The following is a 9,069-nucleotide window of genomic DNA, read 5'->3' on the forward strand; positions in this document are numbered from 1 at the left end:
GAGTACTTAAAAACCCGCTTGCAACGAAATGACTCCAGAGCACTTAAACACCCGCTTGCAACGAAATGACTCCAGAGCACTTAAAAACCCGCTTGCAACGAAATGACTCCAGAGCACTTAAAATACCCGCTTCCAGTGAAATGTCTGAGAAGTATGTAAAAACCCGCTTGCAATGAAATGACTCCAGAGCACTTAAAAACCCGCTTGCAACGAAATGACTCCAGAACACTGAAAAACCCGCTTACGACGAAATGCCTTCAGAGCACTTAAAAACCCGCTTTCAACGAAATGACTCCAGAGCACTTAAAAACCCGCTTGCAACGAAATGACTCCAGAGCACTTAAACACCCGCTTGCAACGAAATGACCTCAGAGAACTTCAAAACCCGCTTGCAACGAAATGACTCCAGAGCACTTAAAAACCCGCTTGCAACGAAATGACTCCAGAGCACTTAAAAACCCGCTTGCAACGAAATGACTCCAGAGCACTTAAAAACCCGCTTGCAACGAAATGACTCCAGAGCACTTAAAAACCCGCTTGCAACGAAATGACTCCAGAGCACTTAAAAACCCGCTTGCAACGAAATGACTCCAGAGCACTTAAAATACCCGCTTCCAGTGAAATGTCTGAGAAGTATGTAAAAACCCGCTTTCAATGAAATGACTCCAGAGCACTTAAAAACCCACTTGCAACGAAATGACTCCAGAACACTGAAAAACCAGCTTACGACGAAATGCCTTCAGAGCACTTAAAAACTCGCTTGCAACGAAATGACTCCAGAGCACTTAAAAACCCGCTTGCAACGAAATGACTCCAGAGCACTTAAACACCCGCTTGCAAAGAAATGACCTCAGAGAACTTCAAAACCCGCTTGCAACGAAATGACTCCAGAGCACTTAAAAACCCGCTTGCAACGAAATGACTCCAGAGTACTTAAAAACCCGCTTGCAACGAAATGACTCCAGAGCACTTAAAAAACCCGCTTCCAGTGAAATGTCTGAGAAGTATGTAAAAACCCGCTTGCAATGAAATGACTCCAGAGCACGTAAAAACCCGCTTGCAACGAAATGACTCCAGAGCACTGAAAAACCCGCTTACAACGAAATGCCTTCAGAGCACTTAAAAACCCGCTTGCAACGAAATGACTCCAGAGCACTTAAAAACCCGCTTGCAACGAAATGACTCCAGAGCACTTAAAAACCCGCTTGCAACGAAATGACTCCAGAGCACTTAAAAACCCGCTTGCAACGAAATGACTCCAGAGCACTTAAAAACCCGCTTGCAACGAAATGACTCCAGAGCACTTAAAAACCCGCTTGCAACGAAATGACTCCAGAGCACTTAAAAACCCGCTTGCAACGAAATGACTCCAGAGCATTTAAAAACCCGCTTGCAACGAAATGACTCCAGAGCACTGAAAAACCCGCTTGCAACGAAATGACTCCAGAGCACTGAAAAACCCGCTTGCAACGAAATGACTCCAGAGCACTTAAAAACCCGCTTGCAACGAAATGACTCCAGAGCACTGAAAAACCCGCTTGCAACGAAATGACTCCAGAGCACTTAAAAACCCGCTTGCAACGAAATGACTCCAGAGCAATTAAAAACCCGCTTGCAACGAAATGACTCCAGAGCACTTAAAAACCCGCTTGCAACGAAATGACTCCAGAGCACTTAAAAACCCGCTTGCAACGAAATGACTCCAGAGCACTTAAAAACCCGCTTGCAACGAAATGCCTTCAGAGCACTTAAAAACCCGCTTGCAACGAAATGACTCCAGAGCACTTAAAAACCCGCTTGCAACGAAATGACTCCAGAGCACTTAAAAACCCGCTTGCAACGAAATGACTCCAGAGCACTTAAAAACCCGCTTGCAACGAAATGACTCCAGAGCACTTAAAAACCCGCTTGCAACGAAATGACTCCAGAGCACTTAAAAACCCGCTTGCAACGAAATGACTCCAGAGCACTTAAAAACCCGCTTGCAACGAAATGACTCCAGAGCACTTAAAAACCCGCTTGCAACGAAATGACTCCAGAGCACTTAAAAACCCGCTTGCAACGAAATGACTCCAGAGCACTTAAAAACCCGCTTGCAACGAAATGACTCCAGAGCACTTAAAAACCCGCTTGCAACGAAATGACTCCAGAGCACTTAAAAACCCGCTTGCAACGAAATGACTCCAGAGCACTTAAAAACCCGCTTGCAACGAAATGACTCCAGAGCATTTAAAAACCCGCTTGCAACGAAATGACTCCAGAGCACTGAAAAACCCGCTTGCAACGAAATGACTCCAGAGCACTGAAAAACCCGCTTGCAACGAAATGACTCCAGAGCACTTAAAAACCCGCTTGCAACGAAATGACTCCAGAGCAATTAAAAACCCGCTTGCAACGAAATGACTCCAGAGCACTTAAAAACCCGCTTGCAACGAAATGACTCCAGAGCACTTAAAAACCCGCTTGCAACGAAATGACTCCAGAGCACTTAAAAACCCGCTTGCAACGAAATGCCTCCAGAGCACTTAAAAACCCGCTTGCAACGAAATGACTCCTGAGCACTTAAAAACCCGCTTACAACGAAATGCCTTCAGAGCACTTAAAAACCCGCTTGCAACGAAATGACTCCAGAGCACTTAAAAAACCCGCTTCCAGTGAAATGTCTGAGAAGTATGTAAAAACCCGCTTGCAATGAAATGACTCCAGAGCACGTAAAAACCCGCTTGCAACGAAATGACTCCAGAGCACTGAAAAACCCGCTTACAACGAAATGCCTTCAGAGCACTTAAAAACCCGCTTGCAACGAAATGACTCCAGAGCACTTAAAAACCCGCTTGCAACGAAATGACTCCAGAGCACTTAAAAACCCGCTTGCAACGAAATGACTCCAGAGCATTTAAAAACCCGCTTGCAACGAAATGACTCCAGAGCACTGAAAAACCCGCTTGCAACGAAATGACTCCAGAGCACTTAAAAACCCGCTTGCAACGAAATGACTCCAGAGCACTTAAAAACCCGCTTGCAACGAAATGACTCCAGAGCAATTAAAAACCCGCTTGCAACGAAATGACTCCAGAGCACTTAAAAACCCGCTTGCAACGAAATGACTCCAGAGCACTTAAAAACCCGCTTGCAACGAAATGACTCCAGAGCACTTAAAAACCCGCTTGCAACGAAATGCCTTCAGAGCACTTAAAAACCCGCTTGCAACGAAATGACTCCAGAGCACTTAAAAACCCGCTTGCAACGAAATGACTCCAGAGCACTTAAAAACCCGCTTGCAACGAAATGACTCCAGAGCACTTAAAAACCCGCTTGCAACGAAATGACTCCAGAGCACTTAAAAACCCGCTTGCAACGAAATGACTCCAGAGCACTTAAAAACCCGCTTGCAACGAAATGACTCCAGAGCACTTAAAAACCCGCTTGCAACGAAATGACTCCAGAGCACTTAAAAACCCGCTTGCAACGAAATGACTCCAGAGCACTTAAAAACCCGCTTGCAACGAAATGACTCCAGAGCACTTAAAAACCCGCTTGCAACGAAATGACTCCAGAGCACTTAAAAACCCGCTTGCAACGAAATGACTCCAGAGCACTTAAAAACCCGCTTGCAACGAAATGACTCTAGAGCACTTAAAAACCCGCTTGCAACGAAATGACTCCAGAGCATTTAAAAACCCGCTTGCAACGAAATGACTCCAGAGCACTGAAAAACCCGCTTGCAACGAAATGACTCCAGAGCACTTAAAAACCCGCTTGCAACGAAATGACTCCAGAGCACTTAAAAACCCGCTTGCAACGAAATGACTCCAGAGCACTTAAAAACCCGCTTGCAACGAAATGACTCCAGAGCATTTAAAAACCCGCTTGCAACGAAATGACTCCAGAGCACTGAAAAACCCGCTTGCAACGAAATGACTCCAGAGCACTTAAAAACCCGCTTGCAACGAAATGACTCCAGAGCACTTAAAAACCCGCTTGCAACGAAATGACCTCAGAGCAATTAAAAACCCGCTTGCAACGAAATGAATCCAGAGCACTTAAAAACCCGCTTGCAACGAAATGACTCCAGAGCACTTAAAAACCCGCTTGCAACGAAATGACTCCAGAGCACTTAAAAACCCGCTTGCAACGAAATGCCTTCAGAGCACTTAAAAACCCGCTTGCAACGAAATGACTCCAGAGCACTTAAAAACCCGCTTGCAACGAAATGACTCCAGAGCACTTAAAAACCCGCTTGCAACGAAATGACTCCAGAGCACTTAAAAACCCGCTTGCAACGAAATGACTCCAGAGCACTTAAAAACCCGCTTGCAACGAAATGACTCCAGAGCACTTAAAAACCCGCTTGCAACGAAATGACTCCAGAGCACTTAAAAACCCGATTGCAACGAAATGACTCCTGAGCACTTAAAAACCCGCTTACAACGAAATGCCTTCAGAGCACTTAAAAACCCGCTTGCAACGAAATGACTCCAGAGCACTTAAAAACCCGCTTGCAACGAAATGACTCCAGAGAACTTAAAAACCCGCTTGCAACGAAATGACTCCAGAGCACTTAAACACCCGCTTGCAACGAAATGACTCCAGAGCACTTAAAAACCCGCTTGCAACGAAATGACTCCAGAGCACTTAAAATACCCGCTTCCAGTGAAATGTCTGAGAAGTATGTAAAAACCCGCTTGCAATGAAATGACTCCAGAGCACTTAAAAACCCGCTTGCAACGAAATGACTCCAGAACACTGAAAAACCCGCTTACGACGAAATGCCTTCAGAGCACTTAAAAACCCGCTTGCAACGAAATGACCTCAGAGAACTTCAAAACCCGCTTGCAACGAAATGACTCCAGAGCACTTAAAAACCCGCTTGCAACGAAATGACTCCAGAGCACTTAAAAACCCGCTTACAACGAAATGACTCCAGAGCACTTAAAAACCCGCTTGCAACGAAATGACTCCAGAGCACTTAAAAACCCGCTTGCAACGAAATGACTCCAGAGCACTTAAAAACCCGCTTGCAACGAAATGACTCCAGAGCATTTAAAAACCCGCTTGCAACGAAATGACTCCAGAGCACTGAAAAACCCGCTTGCAACGAAATGACTCCAGAGCACTTAAAAACCCGCTTGCAACGAAATGACTCCAGAGCAATTAAAAACCCGCTTGCAACGAAATGACTCCAGAGCACTTAAAAACCCGCTTGCAACGAAATGACTCCAGAGCACTTAAAAACCCGCTTGCAACGAAATGACTCCAGAGCACTTAAAAACCCGCTTGCAACGAAATGCCTTCAGAGCACTTAAAAACCCGCTTGCAACGAAATGACTCCAGAGCACTTAAAAACCCGCTTGCAACGAAATGACTCCAGAGCACTTAAAAACCCGCTTGCAACGAAATGACTCCAGAGCACTTAAAAACCCGCTTGCAACGAAATGACTCCAGAGCACTTAAAAACCCGCTTGCAACGAAATGACTCCAGAGCACTTAAAAACCCGCTTGCAACGAAATGACTCCAGAGCACTTAAAAACCCGCTTGCAACGAAATGACTCCAGAGCACTTAAAAACCCGCTTGCAACGAAATGACTCCAGAGCACTTAAAAACCCGCTTGCAACGAAATGACTCCAGAGCACTTAAAAACCCGCTTGCAACGAAATGACTCCAGAGCACTTAAAAACCCGCTTGCAACGAAATGACTCCAGAGCACTTAAAAACCCGCTTGCAACGAAATGACTCCAGAGCATTTAAAAACCCGCTTGCAACGAAATGACTCCAGAGCACTGAAAAACCCGCTTGCAACGAAATGACTCCAGAGCACTTAAAAACCCGCTTGCAACGAAATGACTCCAGAGCACTTAAAAACCCGCTTGCAACGAAATGACTCCAGAGCAATTAAAAACCCGCTTGCAACGAAATGAATCCAGAGCACTTAAAAACCCGCTTGCAACGAAATGACTCCAGAGCACTTAAAAACCCGCTTGCAACGAAATGACTCCAGAGCACTTAAAAACCCGCTTGCAACGAAATGCCTTCAGAGCACTTAAAAACCCGCTTGCAACGAAATGACTCCAGAGCACTTAAAAACCCGCTTGCAACGAAATGACTCCAGAGCACTTAAAAACCCGCTTGCAACGAAATGACTCCAGAGCACTTAAAAACCCGCTTGCAACGAAATGACTCCAGAGCACTTAAAAACCCGCTTGCAACGAAATGACTCCAGAGCACTTAAAAACCCGCTTGCAACGAAATGACTCCAGAGCACTTAAAAACCCGATTGCAACGAAATGACTCCTGAGCACTTAAAAACCCGCTTACAACGAAATGCCTTCAGAGCACTTAAAAACCCGCTTGCAACGAAATGACTCCAGAGCACTTAAAAAACCCGCTACCAGTGAAATGTCTGAGAAGTATGTAAAAACCCGCTTGCAATGAAATGACTCCAGAGCACGTAAAAACCCGCTTGCAACGAAATGACTCCAGAGCACTGAAAAACCCGCTTACAACGAAATGCCTTCAGAGCACTTAAAAACCCGCTTGCAACGAAATGACTCCAGAGCACTTAAAAACCCGCTTGCAACGAAATGACTCCAGAGCACTTAAAAACCCGCTTGCAACGAAATGACTCCAGAGCACTTAAAAACCCGCTTACAACGAAATGACTCCAGAGCACTTAAAAAACCGCTTGCAACGAAATGACTCCAGAGCACTTAAAAACCCGCTTGCAACGAAATGACTCCAGAGCACTTAAAAACCCGCTTGCAACGAAATGACTCCAGAGCATTTAAAAACCCGCTTGCAACGAAATGACTCCAGAGCACTGAAAAACCCGCTTGCAACGAAATGACTCCAGAGCACTTAAAAACCCGCTTGCAACGAAATGACTCCAGAGCACTTAAAAACCCGCTTGCAACGAAATGACTCCAGAGCAATTAAAAACCCGCTTGCAACGAAATGACTCCAGAGCACTTAAAAACCCGCTTGCAACGAAATGACTCCAGAGCACTTAAAAACCCGCTTGCAACGAAATGACTCCAGAGCACTTAAAAACCCGCTTGCAACGAAATGCCTTCAGAGCACTTAAAAACCCGCTTGCAACGAAATGACTCCAGAGCACTTAAAAACCCGCTTGCAACGAAATGACTCCAGAGCACTTAAAAACCCGCTTGCAACGAAATGACTCCAGAGCACTTAAAAACCCGCTTGCAACGAAATGACTCCAGAGCACTTAAAAACCCGCTTGCAACGAAATGACTCCAGAGCACTTAAAAACCCGCTTGCAACGAAATGACTCCAGAGCACTTAAAAACCCGCTTGCAACGAAATGACTCCAGAGCACTTAAAAACCCGCTTGCAACGAAATGACTCCAGAGCACTTAAAAACCCGCTTGCAACGAAATGACTCCAGAGCACTTAAAAACCCGCTTGCAACGAAATGACTCCAGAGCACTTAAAAACCCGCTTGCAACGAAATGACTCCAGAGCACGTAAAAACCCGCTTGCAACGAAATGACTCCAGAGCACTTAAAAACCCGCTTGCAACGAAATGACTCCAGAGCACTTAAAAACCCGCTTGCAACGAAATGACTCCAGAGTACTTAAAAACGCGCTTGCAAAAAAATGACTCCAGAGCACTTAAAAAACCCACTTCCAGTGAAATGTCTGAGAAGTATGTAAAAACCCGCTTGCAACGAAATGACTCCAGAGCACTTAAAAACCCGCTTGCAACGAAATGACTCCAGAGCACTTAAAAACCCGCTTGCAACGAAATGACTCCAGAGCACTTAAAAACCCGCTTGCAACGAAATGACTCCAGAGCACTTAAAAACCCGCTTGCAACGAAATGCCTTCAGAGCACTTAAAAACCCGCTTGCAACGAAATGACTCCAGAGCACTTAAAAACCCGCTTGCAACGAAATGACTCCAGAGCACTTAAAAACCCGCTTGCAACGAAATGACTCCAGAGCACTTAAAAACCCGCTTGCAACGAAATGACTCCAGAGCACTTAAAAACCCGCTTGCAACGAAATGACTCCAGAGCACTTAAAAACCCGCTTGCAACGAAATGACTCCAGAGCACTTAAAAACCCGATTGCAACGAAATGACTCCTGAGCACTTAAAAACCCGCTTACAACGAAATGCCTTCAGAGCACTTAAAGACCCGCTTGCAACGAAATGACTCCAGAGCACTTAAAAACCCGCTTGCAACGAAATGACTCCAGAGTACTTAAAAACCCGCTTGCAACGAAATGACTCCAGAGCACTTAAACACCCGCTTGCAACGAAATGACTCCAGAGCACTTAAAAACCCGCTTGCATCGAAATGACTCCAGAGCACTTAAAATACCCGCTTCCAGTGAAATGTCTGAGAAGTATGTAAAAACCCGCTTGCAATGAAATGACTCCAGAGCACTTAAAAACCCGCTTGCAACGAAATGACTCCAGAACACTGAAAAACCCGCTTACGACGAAATGCCTTCAGAGCACTTAAAAACCCGCTTGCAACGAAATGACTCCAGAGCACTTAAAAACCCGCTTGCAACGAAATGACTCCAGAGCACTTAAAAACCCGCTTGCAACGAAATGACTCCAGAGCACTTAAAAACCCGCTTGCAACGAAATGACTCCAGAGCACTTAAAAACCCACTTGCAACGAAATGACTCCAGAGCACTTAAAAACCCGCTTGCAACGAAATGACTCCAGAGCACTTAAAAACCCGCTTGCAACGAAATGACTCCAGAGCACTTAAAATACCCGCTTCCAGTGAAATGTCTGAGAAGTATGTAAAAACCCGCTTGCAATGAAATGACTCCAGAGCACTTAAAAACCCACTTGCAACGAAATGACTCCAGAACACTGAAAAACCCGCTTACGACGAAATGTCTTCAAAGCACTTAAAAACCCGCTTGCAACGAAATGACTCCAGAGCACTTAAAAACCCGCTTGCTACGAAATGACTCCAGAGCACTTAAACACCCGCTTGCAACGAAATGACCTCAGAGAACTTCAAAACCCGCTTGCAACGAAATGACTCCAGAGCACTTAAAAACCCGCTTGCAACGAAATGA

The sequence above is a fragment of the Meriones unguiculatus genome, chromosome 20 (assembly GCF_030254825.1).
Source record: "Meriones unguiculatus strain TT.TT164.6M chromosome 20, Bangor_MerUng_6.1, whole genome shotgun sequence".
NCBI lineage: Eukaryota > Metazoa > Chordata > Mammalia > Rodentia > Muridae > Meriones > Meriones unguiculatus.